The following is a 14,234-nucleotide window of genomic DNA, read 5'->3' on the forward strand; positions in this document are numbered from 1 at the left end:
CACAGATGGCAGACTGAGAAGCACACAACCAGTAATAATTGGAATCTGAAATGTGTGGTTGAAATGAAAAATATAATAAAAATCCCAGCTATGTGTGAATGAAGGATGATTGAGGTGGCCACCTTCTGAATGACTGAAAAAAAAAAAAAGTTGTATGAATGAAAAAAAAAACCTGCGTAGATATCTATGTGTGTAAACTTAAAATACTTTATGAGTGTTAAGATTTTAAGAGAATGTGTTATATAGATTTAATTATGGTAAGTTAATGCTGCTAGCCTTCGGAGATTGGAAGCAGATATTGAAGATATTGTGAGTTAATGCTGGTCAAAATTGACTAAATGGTCTGTTGGTAAATAGAACTATCAGGATGGTTTTTACCTATAATCAAGAAAAGTTTACCTGTGTTGTTTTAACCTCTCTGATCATAGTAGGCCAATTCAGGAACAACTACAGTGGTTTAAAGAACATACCAAAAAGATAACTGTACAATCCTCTTAGTTAGATAACCTGTTTTTAAATCTTGGTCTTTCTGGATGGGGTTTGAGTTTATTGAAAGAGGGTTTACGCTGATTAATCATTATTTCAATAATGTGTGTTGTTGTCCGTATAATATTTAGCTGTATAGTGCATAGAGGGAGCCCCTGGTGGTCTAGTGGTTAAGGGCGCGGCGCTGTCACCGCCGAGTCCCGGGTTCGATTCCCGGTCAGAGACAGTCCCCGGGCAGATGGAGTTCGTTAGCCCTAAAGGCAATCCATCTACGTCCTGAGGACCTCGCTGCCACCATCCAAGCTTGCTTGGCCCCTGCAGATGAACCTTAGGATTAAAGGGTGGGCTCGGTTCCACGCACACTGTGTCTCACCTAAAAAATCCAATGCGCAGGTTGGAAGATGTAGAGACCTTCCCCAGATCTTCACTCGTGAAGACTGGCCATTATTATAGTGCATAGACTAGAACAAATGACAAAAACAGCCTTATTGGTCCAAAACAAAAACAGGGGAATTGTGGAGAATTGGTTACATAGACCTACAAGAACTGAGCGAGCATGAACTTGGTAAGGTTAGAACACAGTTGGTGTAGCTGTTGTGCAAGCAAGGTCATGCTGGCCTTGGCAGTGACCGTTATGCAATAACAAGATCTTGCTGTTATCTTGTGGTCATAGAAGCATGGGAAAAAAAGGAACTGAGAACCTTCACAAACAGAAATTGAGGGCGTTTCTAACCTCTAAGGCTGCTACCAATTGTAGAGCTAAGTTACAGAATATTAATGATCTTATTATGTATCCTATATATACTGTGATGTATAATCAAATAAACGAAGCTTGCTGACACTCATATTGAGCGTCCTACCTCCTGCACTGCGACAGGGGGTTCCCTGTGGATGTAATAGTGTATATAATTCTCTCTATATATATAAATGTTTCACTTGAATTCAGTTTAGTTTGGGTTCTTTTGATTTCTTTTTTGTGATCTTTTTGGTCAGCTGGGAGAGAGGGAGAGGGAGGGGGAAGGGTTTGTCCTTGGGGTCTGGGTACTTGGCTTGGAACCAAGTCCAACCTGGGACAATGGCTCACTGACCTCCCTGGGGATACTAGGTTTTTGCCAGGACTTCTACCAAGTCAATTAAGTCCTGTCCCGGTGCAGAAGGTATGCACCCTTCCTGAGGTAGAGTTTCTCTGGAGACTGAGAGAGGTTTTTATGTTTTCCCTCATCTCCATTATTTTTCCTAGTCCAGTACACAGCCTGTGCAGTTAAGGAGTAATTATGGCTAGAAACACCCCTGGGCCCCAATAGCTCCTTGCCTCCTCCTCATTCAACAACACATGGTCTCCCCTGATAAGGGAAACTCTCCACACATAATCTACCTTGGTTTCACCTGAGCACCTGGAAAACACTTTCTGTAATTTTTCCAACTCTACTGGCATCCAAGGAATTGTACTTGTCATAGTATGAACTTCTTCATCACTGGTGAATGTTGTTTCTGTTTTAACTAACGACCGCAAAGAAACTTTCCAAGATTTGGAAATCTCACACATTCATCATCCTCACTATCACTCCTAACATCTCCATGTCAAGTCTTCTATGTCAGGATAAGACATTGATTTACAAAACTGTCTGGCTGAAGAGGGATTCTGTTTTTCTAGCACCCTCTCTTCATCCTTCCAGAATTACTGAACCCACTCCTTCCCTGTTTGGGAAGGGGCACAATTGTCTTTTTGCAGCAGATTATTATAGGAGCCCCTGGTGGTCTAGTGGTAAGGGCGCGGCGCTTTCACCGCCGAGACCCGGGTTCGATTCCCGCTCAGGGCCACTCCCTGGGCCAGATGGAGCTCGTTAACCCTTAAAAAAGGCAATCCATCTACGTCCTAAGGACCTCGCTGCCACCGTCCAAGCTCGCTTGGCCCCGGCAGATGAACCTTAGGATTAAAGGGTGGGCTCAGTTCCGCGCACACTGTGTCTCACCTAAAAAATCCAATGTGCAGGCTGGAAGGTGTAAAGACCTTCCCCGGATCTTCGCTCGTGAAGACTGGCCATTATTATGGAAGGCTTAGACAAAGTTATTAAAGAAGCCCTGCCATTGAGTCACAAGGTGCAGAAAGGACTCCCTTGCTTTCTAAACTCCTTCTCAGAGAGGAGTTTAGGTGTGGTTGAATCCTATCTTAGCCTCGGATTGTGTCAATGGTTTAAATTTAAGGAATTATAGACGTGTAATTAAATCACTTTGTTCTGCAGGTTTTAATGATGGCAAATCTGATATATTTATATAAAATCAATTATTTATTATGTCAAATTAACAGACGAGTGATGGAAGATCTTAATCAGAACTATTTACTACATAGTGTAAAAGCTAAAAATGTACTAATAGGGTATAATATAAGTAATATAGTGCACAGTATCAAAGCAATTATAATAAAGAAATTGTATCAAGGTTAACAAAAAGAAACAATCATTAAGTAGAGTTTTTATAAAGTGATGGACTGGTAGTCAAAGATTTACAGACCAGTGACTAGCTTATCTGTCAAATCCTGTTTCCAAAAGCAGGATGTGTGTTTGAAGTTTGGTGAAAGACATTGGTTTTAACATAATTCAACACCAAAACAGCATCCTGGCCCCAGCAGTAGAACTTGCATGATAACTTGCATTCTCTGATCAGATTCTAGGCCTTATCAGAGTAGGTCATTGTTGTGGGTTGACCCTGGTTGGACACCAAGTGCCCACCTAGCCGCTTTATCACTCCTCTTCCTAGATGGAAAAGGGGAGAAAGAATAAGATGGAAAACAACTTGTGGGTTGGGATAAGGCATTTTACTAAGCAAAAGTTTAAGTTTGCATGTGTAAAAGCAAAGCAGAAAACAACAAGGTTTATTCTCTACTTCCCATCAACAGCAATGGCCAGTCACTTCCCAAGAAGCAGGGCTTCAGTACGCATAATGGTTTCTTAGCAGGAAAGCATTGGAAGCAGCAAATGCCCCCCTTCCTCCTTCTTTCCTTAGTTTTTATATCTGAGCTGATGTCACATGGTATGGAATATTCCTTTGGTTAGTTTGGGTCAGCTGGCCTACTTGTGTCTCCTCCCAGAATCTTACCCTCATTTGGGGAAGGAATGTTGGAATGTGTCTCAGTTTAATGAGACAAAAGTGTTTTCCAAGGAGGGCAAGTTATGAGTAAGACCAAGTTCCTCCCTCTAAGCAATTGTAAATCCAAAATCAAGAGGTTCCAGTCAAGGAAGTGTGGAGAAAGAAAAAAATAACAGCCCTTTTTTAAAGAATATGCGTGTATAGGTAACACAACAAAAGAACAAAAACCAAACAACAATCCTGCACCCAAATTCCCACCAAAACTAAAGTTATTTTTGCCTTTCACTGCAAACAGAAGGAGGTGCTGTTGGATCTCTGGTGGAGCAGAGGTTGCAGTTGCTCTCTAGTGGTCGGCAGGGGGTGTTGTTGGGATCTAGCAGACACCGTGTGGGGCCCCAGTGTGTGGGAGGTAGCCGGAAGGGGACACACCCCCCCACTGAAGGGGAAAAGAGAAGGGGGAAGGTAATCTTCCTGTGGACTCATACTGTCACAGGTTGTGACTGGAAACTCCTCTTCCTTGTCAGTGGACACAAGCTTCCCCGCTGTTGAAGGTTGGCTCTGACTGGGATCCCCTTTTCGTCAATGGGTGCAAGCTGCTGCTGACACGGGAAAGGAGGAGGGGAGGGGTGGTCTTTTCCCTCAAATGCTTTCTGATGGATCCTAGGTAAGTCCAGGCAGTGGGTAGAGTAGGATGTGAAGAATCAGAAGCAAATTGGGACCTCCCTCAGGGTCAGAAGAAGTCAGTGACCAGGCAGAAAAAAATTAACCCAGAGACCCCCCTCTTCACACCACAAGTTCTGCCCTGAAACCCAGTCAAGGAAAAAACCCTCCAAAGCTGAGTTCTCCCTACCCTCCACCCCTGGCCTCGGATAGAGGGAAACAAAAGAGTCCTGTTACTTGCTGAGAGGAGTTGTTTAGCATATCAAAAAGACAGTCATTAAGGTCTAAGTCAAGCAAACACCAAAACCTGAAAATCTCATCTCCACCCCAGCTAAGCAGTTGACGTGAAAAAATTTACCAAAAGGAAGAGAAAACTATAACAGAATGTTACAATACTGATGCTGTGCTCTGCAGTAGCCAAAACACTGGTCCATTATCAACACCTTTCTAGTTACTGATGCCTCAAAATTGGGAGAAAAAACTCACCAGGTAATATTAGTATAGATAAGATATAGAGCAGGTCTTCAATGAAGGCCTTCTGGCGCAAGGAGGAAAAAGGCACGAACCCCTGTCCAGGGTGTGAGAAATATGTCTAATTAAACTTTTGAAGATGACCAAATAAAGTGAAACAAAGAACTTTAATTACAATGCATTGGATGCATCAACCTCGTGGACAAGTCTGAGCACCCCAAGAATGGGAGGAACAAATCCTTTTAAGGTTTCTTGATTTACATAACCACTCCCTCACTCCTCCCATGGCGAGTCCTGCTCCTTTTCTTCCTTAAAAGGTGATATAACCATCTTCTTGAATTCGATTGGGTCTCTCAGGGCTGGCTCACACCTTCCTTCGTCAGTCCATTGGTTGTCTTTCCTGACCTATCAGGTTGTTTCCCTGTCCCGACTGTGTGGTCCCTTGGCAGTGAGCCCAGAGTGGTATCCCTACCTTACATGCTTTTTGGTCCGCCTTCACACTGCAACTGTAGGCAAGTAGCAACAAGTAACTGTAAGCAGCAACAAAAAACTGCAAGTAGACCTGCAAGTAGCAATAAGTAACTGCAGGCAGCTCACCAGTCCCCAACCACCAAATGACTCCCCAACTCCCCAAAGAAAACGACTTCCAGGCATCTCAAAATAAGGCAACTATGGAAACTCCTACTTGTAAGAAAACCGCCTTATTTATTTCCTACAAGGAGTTCTACAATTTTATAGTACCATCCATCCAATCCGAAAACTATATGCCCCCAGATCCTCCCTGGAATTGCCCCCCTGGCACACTTCCCCAGAATTGAGTTGGAGGCCTCAGGACCCCTTTCTTCCTCATCTTCCTACTCCTTCTGGAACACATTATCTTTGGAGTTTCTCCAAGGTTCTGGACCTTCAACGTTGCTTTGGGTACAATGATATCTTGTTGTTCCGATCTAGTGTGCATATGTTCTTAAAGAGGATGTGTTTGCTAGAGTCCTTCCTTGAAAAAAACCTAAATGAGCTTAAAGAATTTAGAAAGTTCTATATGAAACTTGAGAGTATGATTTGATGTGTCAACTACTATTCTGAAGTGTGAGAAACTACTGTCTCAGTTTAATGAGACACAAGAGTTTTGCTGAGGATGAGTTATGGGGAAGACCCAAACTCCTCCCTCTAAGCAATTGTAAATCTGAAATTAAGAGGCTCCAATTGAGAAAGTGTGGAAAAAGGAAAAAATAACAGCCCTTTATTGAACAATATATGGCAGAACAACAAAAGAACACAAAAAAATCAGCCAAAGAATAATCCTATACCCAAAAATAATCCCCTTCAAAACAAACAAACAAACAAAAAGGTAAACAGTTCAGTTTGCGCCCTTTGGTACAATTCTGACCATTGTCAGCAGGAACCGCTGTTGGATCACTGGTGGTGGCCACATGGGGGGCCCCCAGGTGTGCTGGTGAAGCCGAAAATGGCGGTCTTCCCTCCCCCTCCCTGGGAAAGGGGAAAAAGGAAGTAAAGAAAAAAAAGTTCTTCCCAAAAGGAACTCACTCTGTCTGATCCTGGAACGTGGGGCGTGGTTTCCCTTCTCCTTTGATGTGTACAAGAACCACTGTCAAAAAAAAAACGTGAACAAAGGAGGAGAAGAAGGTGACCTCCTTCTCGAATAGTTCTTCTCAGATGAAAATCCAAACAGGTTCCAGGTTGGGTAGAAAACAGGGTTCAGGTGAACCAGGACCAGGAGAGGAAAAGGAAAAGAAAAAAATCAAAACCTACTGGGTGGTCAGACTGAGAACAAAGTCACCTAGGAGTTCCTGCCACCCAGACCTTGTCCCAGTTCAGGTAACAACAAAGTGAGTGTCATTTCCCAGGAGAAGAAAAAAAATGTAAAGAAAACTCCTCACCCCTCCCCACAGACTCTTGAGGGTCATCAACTTGGAATGTGACTCTACTAGCCACTTGTCTCAGGTTGGACTTGGTTCCCAGCCAAGTGCCTGGACTACAGGGACAAAACCTTCCCCCTCCCTCTCCCTCTCTCACAGTAGACCAAAAAGATCACAAAAAAATCAAAATAACCCAAATTGAACTGAATTTCAAGTGAAACACATTTATATATATAAATAGAATTATATACAATATAACACCCACAGGGAACCCCCAAAAGGGAAAAGGAAGGGAAAGGGAAAAAGGGAAAAAGGGAAAAAGGGATAAAAAGTAAGTACTTCCCTCAAGAGAGCAGTGAACTACACCAAACAACCGCCAGCACTATCTACCTCTCAAGGCCAAGTAGGCTCACTAGGCCTCACTCCTTCACCTGGACAGAGTGACAGCAAAGAACCTTTGCCTTCAGTCCGCCGGAAGAGAGAGTGAGAGTTTCCTCTCTCTTCTTATTTATACTCTTTCTTATGTAAAAATCGTATGGAATACTGGGAACATGGCCTTGGTTCCTTGGTTACAACCTGGTCACCAAGGAAGGCCTAGACTCAAACCCACTAAACCACTGTTTTTGTGTTACTCCACTGCCCAAGGCACAGCCAACCTGCCCATTCAACATCCCTTTCACACAGTGGGCATGGGGAAGGGAAAATTCCTGCTTAGTTTCCCAGAACAAGCAATACCATGAAAACTACTCAGTTATACTAAAAATCCATATTTACTACGCAACTACATTAAAATCTACACAAGTTAAAAATCCTAAAAATTCAAAGGAATCAGTACCAATGCAAAGCACAGCACTGTGAGGACTGCTATGGGGAAATGAACACCAACTCAGTCAGACCCAATACAACCTCCACCCCTTATTCCATACCATTTGCATCATACTCATATCCCACACAATTTATATATCTTCTGACTATCTCCCATGCTTTCACAGATAGGTATTATTTTTTCCCATTTTATGGCCATCTTCCACCCCTCGAGATCCCAGGTTCCATTCCATCAGGATGGGTACTCAGGACACAATTGATTGTATGTAGGGGTTTTGTTTGGGCAGGACCAGGGCAGTTGGCAGATCCCCTAGTGCTGACTAGTCAAGTGGTTTCAGCTAAATTTACCTCCCAATGCTTCCATGTTCCATTACATAACTCTCTTAACAGTCTTCAACAGTCCATTTGTGATGGTTCGGACTTGGCTCCCTGCCAAATACCCAAACTCACAGTAACAACCCCTTCCCCCTCCCTTCTTTTCTTAGGGCAAAGGAAAAAAAACTATAAAAATTGAAGACCCTGAAATCAATCTAGTTATATAAAATATATATTTTTACATATATTACAGTTATATACAATTAAAAAACTATGTACACAGTGAAGGGGATCTAAACACCCCCAAAGGGAAAGGGAAAAGGGAAAAAAGGGACAAAAAGGGACAAAAAGGGACAAAACCAAGACATACAGTTATACACCATCAAACCCAAGAACTAGCAAAGTAACTAGTAAAACAAATCTCACCACCTCCCTCAGAAAAAACAAGATCGGCAGACATGGTCAGCACTCTCCAATCTCCCATGTGGTAGACCTGCGATTGCTGCAGGCCTCAGCCTCTAGATAAGTGAGACCAACCCAAGGACCCACTGCTCCTGAACCTCGCCAGAAGAGAAGAGAGCGAGGTCTCTAATCTCCAATTTATTTATACCAAGGCACCTTCATGCTACTTCCCCCCTCAGTTCCATCCCCTGTAGCAGGTGCTTATCATTTTTTAGGGAACCTTTGTGGATCATGTCAACCATGTTCTATCCGGGGAGCAGCAGCTGCATTTTACCCTCTAATTCTTAGTCTCCTCTAATTTTTAACCCTGTCTATTGTTCCACAACCCTATCAATAAGCCCCTCTAGTCCTTGACCAAAGACCCTTTCCTTTTTGAGAGAGGTGAATCCCATCTGAATTCAGCAAGCCTGGTGCCATGTAGGGCTAATGAGCCCTTAATTTTGTACAGTGTACTTCAATAAGTTCTCAACTCCCACAAGAAACTCCTCAAAGGTGTTGGTTAACAAGGTACAACACACTTCCACAAGCTCCACACTGCCACAATAAACTTCAGTACAGAGTAGAATATGATAACTGTCCTTTGCCCAGACAAAGCAAGGGAAGAAAACAAAGATCATCAGCCCAAAGATCCTTCATTGGTCCTGCCAAGTGGATGGTCCAGAGTTGGGATTGCCAGACAAAGAAAGAGAAAGAGGAAAAAGAGAGCGAGGGGGCCTGATCTACTTCCTTTTCTAGTTAACCTGGTGCATGCCTCTTATATAAACTAAATTTTTTATGCCATTTTGTTCGCACATGCACAACCAGCCCTATGAGCCCTCCTCCAGGAGGTGAGTCAAGGAGGCGGGACTGAATACAAGTCTCAAGGCAGAGCAGGAAGTTGGCTCAGAGCAACCCTGCCTCACCTCCACTGGACCATCTCTTCTGATCACATCTTTCCTGTCGTAACAGTCAGAATGTTTGAGACAAAGCATGTTTATGTCTGGTCTTCCACACATGGAACCATGTGTTTATAGACTGGGTCCATCTGTTTCTTTCAATGTCACTGCCTGCACTTGGTAGAGGAAAAAATAACCTGCACCCCTGAATCCCTCACCACCTGTCCCAGGGTCTTGAAGTCTCTTTTCATTGCCCTTGGACTACGCATTGTCACTTCATCACCACCCATATGAAGGACCAGCAATGGGTAGTAGTCCGAAGGCCAAATCAGGCTAGGAAGTTTCCTGGCAACATCCTTAACCCAGGCCCCAGGGACACAGAAGACTTCCCTGAGGGGAGAGTCCTTCTGGCATATTGGACTCTGTTCCCCTTAGAAGGGAATCACCGATCACTACAACCCTTCTTTTATTCCTTGTGGAACTGGTCTTGATAGAGATGGATTCTTCCTTCTCCAAGGGGTCCAGTCTTCCAGCCCAATAAGCTGCTTTCTGGGTAAGGGATCAAGGCTCTCTGCCATGATGCATTTTTAGAAACGCGTCTGAGTCCCAAAACCCATATGCCTCTTCATCTGAAAGCCTTATCCTATCTCTACCTATGAGTGAAGTTCTCCAAGCATACTGTTTCACTTTTTCTTGCATGCCTACCATATCTGTCTTACAATTTTAACAACTCTGTTGTGAAATAAGGTGTCTATTTAGTTGTTTTGTTGCCTCATCATGTTCACCTTCATACACAAATTAATTCTTTACAAGCAGACAGAGTTTGGGGAGAAAGGGGAGGTTTGGCCTTACTGTATCAAAATCCTCCTCCAAAGAGTGGATGGATGTGGTTTCCGCCTCTGAAGAGTGGAGGCAGATGACATCATGGTTAAGATACTCCACCTCTTTAATCAGGCTAGAGAATCTCACTCTCCATCCCTCCACCTCAGTAGGCAACTTGTAACTGTATCTCTTTCTTTCTCAAAGGGTTTTTCAACCTCTTTGTCAGGTTTTCAAACAATCTCCTTTCAGCATTCAACCGTTCCTCTGCCTTTTGGAGAGCTAAGATCTTTGCTTTCACAGCCACTCAACTCAGTTAAGGACTCATTCAGTTCTTGAGAGCACTGCTTAGTAACAAATCTCTCTCCTTGAGTAACCATCAGCCCAACTCCCAACAAAGTACAGACTAAAACCTTTCCCATGCCAGGTGTCTTTTTTTTTTTTCCTCTTTTGCCAGTTCTCTTATTTTCTCAGATATGAACGTGAGATCATGTCAGTTTTCCCCAGTCCATCTTTGTTTGGGACTGGGTATGCCTTATAATCTATTAATAGTTCAACAAGTGGGGAACAGTCTAGGTTCTTTTCACCTTCCATGTGGCTGTTGGTGACTGACATACTTTGTCCCTTTGTTTGAAATTCACAGTTATCCCCAAACAAAAGAAACCTCTTCACTTCTAAAGGTACCCTGCTCTTCATTGTACCAAAGATGTAACACTCTAGTTGTAAGAAACAAACAAGGAGGTTTTATTACAAGCAAGAGTTTACTCATGTCAAGATGCCTGGAAGCTGTATTGTTTGGGGGGTTGGAGAGTTATTTAGTAGTCAGGTACTGATAGTCTGCTTGCAGTTACTTGTTGCTGTTGCCTATAGTTACAGTACAGAGGCGAGCTGGGAAGCCTGTAAGACAATGGGACCAACCAGGGTTCATTGCCAAGGGACCACGGAAACAAACTGATAGGTCAGTTAAGACAACCAATGGACTGGCAAAGGGAAGTGTGAACCGACCCTGAGAGACCCAATCGAATCCAAGAAGAGGGGTTATATCACCTTTTAAAGAAGAAAAGGAGCAGGGCTCGCCATGGGAGGAGTGAGGGAGTGGTTATGTAAATCAAGAAACCTTAAAAGGACTTGTTCCTCCCATTCTTGGGGTGCTCAGACTTGTCCACGAGGCTGATGCATCCAATGCATTGTAATTAAAGTTCTTTGTTTCACTTTATTTGACCATCTTCAAAATTTTAATTAGAGATATTTCTCACAATTTGGAGGCTCGTCTGGGATTCAATGTCCACCAGTCCAGTTGAGGGACCTGATACCTTGGAGTTTTGATGTTTTAATTTTTTTATTTTTGTAGACCTTAGAAGTAGTTATGTAGTAAATGTAGATTTTAGAGTAGCAGCATATTATCCCTTTACCCTTAACACACCAGCTCAAACCCCTGTTACCCATTCCCATATCAATTCCCTGAATTCCATAGCCTGTTTAGTCTCTTTTTCAAGGTAGAATTGTAGAAGAACACCCTAACCCTACGGAACAAGATATAGCCATAGACCCAACAACCTTCAGGCCTAGAATTCTGGAAGGCCTCCAAGGACATTACATGCTCTGAGGAAGATGAAGAAGAGGTGGTCCCAAAATGCCCCCAGACCCAATTCCCAAGAGGCGTAGCAGGGGTAGAACGTGGGTGGTAGCTGGACCGGGATTGGGTGAAAATCATTTTAAAAACTGTGGACATCTGTATTTTGGGGGTGCACGCTGGGGTATTCCAGAAAGCCTGGGGGTTCATTAAAACTTTTGTATCCTTATCTTATCTCCTACCTAATTTGGCTTGGAGTCTTTTTTTCCCCAGTCATTTAGGCAACAGTTTTTGGTGACTCCGTACGGGGAATCGAGACCTGTGACTCCTCTGGATCGGTATTCCGTTTTGCAGGGATTTCTTTCCAGTCGGCATATCTTGAAGAATTCCTGCTCTGATCTTGGGGGGCCCAGTTTCTCGGAACCACAAGTGGAGGAGGTAAGATAAAGAACAAAACTCCTAGAGAATTTTAATTAGCAGCTGTGGGAAGGAGTTTCCCCAGGGCTAGGGAATACAGTGAGGCTGGAAAGGGAAGCTTGGACTTGGGCCCAAAAGTCAGTGTTTTCCCAGTCTGTTGGCAAAGGGATTTTTGCCGGAGTGGGCAGTGGAACTACCCGGAAAGTTTAAGTTAGGGCAGGCAGGAGGATTTCGGGTTTCTTGTTGGCCAGGTGTGGTCAGAGAGGGGGGGACGCCCCCCGCTTGAAACTCTGTGTTTCTGCCTGAACCTGGTAGTGTCTGGATTGGATATAAAGCCTGCGGTGTGTGTGTGGCTGTGAGTTCTAAGTTAGACCTGTCGTTTTTCTCATGTGTTGTTTGTTAATATGGGATGTACACAAGCTAAAGAGGAAATTCCAGAGGGAACCCCTCTTGCTTTGGTTTTACGGTATTGGGATGATTTAACTGGCCCTGAGACATCTTAAAAAAGGCGGGAGGTAGTTAGTCTCTCTATGGATGTTTGGCCCTATACCGGGAAAATTAGAGGAATAGCCTGGCCGAAATTTGGCTCTTTTGAGGCAAATGCAGTGTTTCATCTTATGACAATCCTTCATAAGGAAGAAATGTGGTCAGAATTGCATTATGCAGAATTATTCTACCTTTTCTTAACCCGTCCGAAATTGAGAAAGGTATATAAAAAGGACAAAGTTAAAATAAAAGCAGAACACACAGAAATGGTATTAGAGGAGAAAAAGAAAAAGAAAAATCGTGCTAAGCATGATCCTGAAGAGGAAACTAATCTTGAAAGCCCTGGAGATGAAAATCTGGACCTTTTAATTCCCCCAAATATGAGAATAGGAAGCCCACCCCCCCTTTGGCTCAGACTGCGGGTGCGGCTGGCGTAAGTCCATCAGGAGCGGGGGTAGCCCCTGGGGCGGGTCCTGCCAACTCGGCAGGGACAGTTGGATCTGCAGTGCCGGGTCCAGTTTCTTCGGGGGCCTCGGGGGCAACGGCGGGACAAGCTGGGACTGCTCCGGGAGGAACGAGGGTCCTGGGAACTGCTGTTGCTGCTCCGGGACCCGCGGGGCTGGGGTCGGCTGCTCCGACCGACGGGGGAAGCAGCGAGAGCGGGGGCGATCCACGCCCCGGCTACCCCGAGAGTTCTGGCGCTGGTCGGACCGGCACCGGCCCCTCCTGGAGCAGCCGAACTGGCCCCTCCCGATGTTGGGACCTTAGCAATTTTACATGACTATACTGAGTTCTGAAGAGGTCAAGAGGTAACAGTAAGATAAACAAGAAACGGCCTGCAGCTACAAGAATGCAGGAGTCAGCAAAAGCAGAATGAGAAAAACAGCGATAACAGAAAACGTATGCAAATGTGGGCTTCAAAACCACAAATCGGTGGATTGCCTGAGGCTCGTGGACAGTGCGTGCTGACCAATCGTGATGGCGTGCTGTGCTCGTATTCGCGTGAACAGAACTCAGAAGAATATAAATTGTATAGCCTAATAATAATAAAGTGGATTCGAACTTGCATCTTGTAGATGTGTCGTTCTTTCCCGCTCGCTTGTATGCCTTCAGCATCCCTAGACCGCGGAACCGGTCCGGTCTGAAGCTGTGAGCTCCCTAGGTGTCGGTGATCGGGGGGGCGATAGCCCCTTTTGGAGCCAGGGGGCCGATCCCGTCTAGAGTTGCGAGCTCTGTCGGTGCCGAAAGGGGGGCGGTAACCCTCCCCAGGACTGCGGGGTCGCTCCTGGCCAGGACTGCAGGTCCTCTCGGTCACGGGGGGCTGCACTGGCTCCCTCCTGGGCCATTCCGGTAGTGCCAGGCGCAGGAACGGTTACCACGGCAATGGGGGTGGGAGGTTCGAATCTCAGCACTACGGGAAGAGGAGTGGGGGTGGTGTTTACAACCAGAGTCCCTGCCCCGGCTGACACAGGACCCTTCAGTTCTACCATGAGGGGCGGGAACGAACCCGCCCCCATCCCTTCGGCACCACCCTATCCTATGGAGGAATGGGGGACCCAGGGTTTAGAACTACAGCATTGGAAGAGGAGTAGATTAAAGTTTACTGATACAGGCACAGAAGTTTCTGATGATATGTTCTTAATTAAATTCTGTAAAGGGGGGAGAATAAAAGTTATCATCCCTAACACTAAATATATCGAGGTAGCTACCTTTTTCATACAGGAGAACCACGGAGAGATCCCAGCAGAGATTGAGAATGCTGTGACCCCTTTAATGTGGACTAACAAATATCCTGGGAAGTCCAAACGAGCAGAACCCGTAAGCATCATACTCAAACCAGAAACAACACCGACTGTACTTTACCTTTCCAAGTCCTACTGA

General features: G+C 44.7%; 1 non-coding gene across 1 annotated transcript; it reads left to right on the plus strand.

Moving 5' to 3' along the window:
* The first annotated feature begins 2,233 nt into the window (after nt 1–2,233).
* On the plus strand, nt 2,234–2,306 carry TRNAE-UUC (transfer RNA glutamic acid (anticodon UUC)). The gene has a single exon. It is a non-coding gene; the product is annotated as a tRNA-Glu (tRNA).
* The last annotated feature ends 11,928 nt before the right edge of the window (nt 2,307–14,234 follow it).

The sequence above is a fragment of the Myiozetetes cayanensis genome, unplaced genomic scaffold, assembly GCF_022539395.1.
Source record: "Myiozetetes cayanensis isolate MyiCay16 unplaced genomic scaffold, myiCay2020 scf95, whole genome shotgun sequence".
Taxonomy (NCBI): domain Eukaryota; kingdom Metazoa; phylum Chordata; class Aves; order Passeriformes; family Tyrannidae; genus Myiozetetes; species Myiozetetes cayanensis.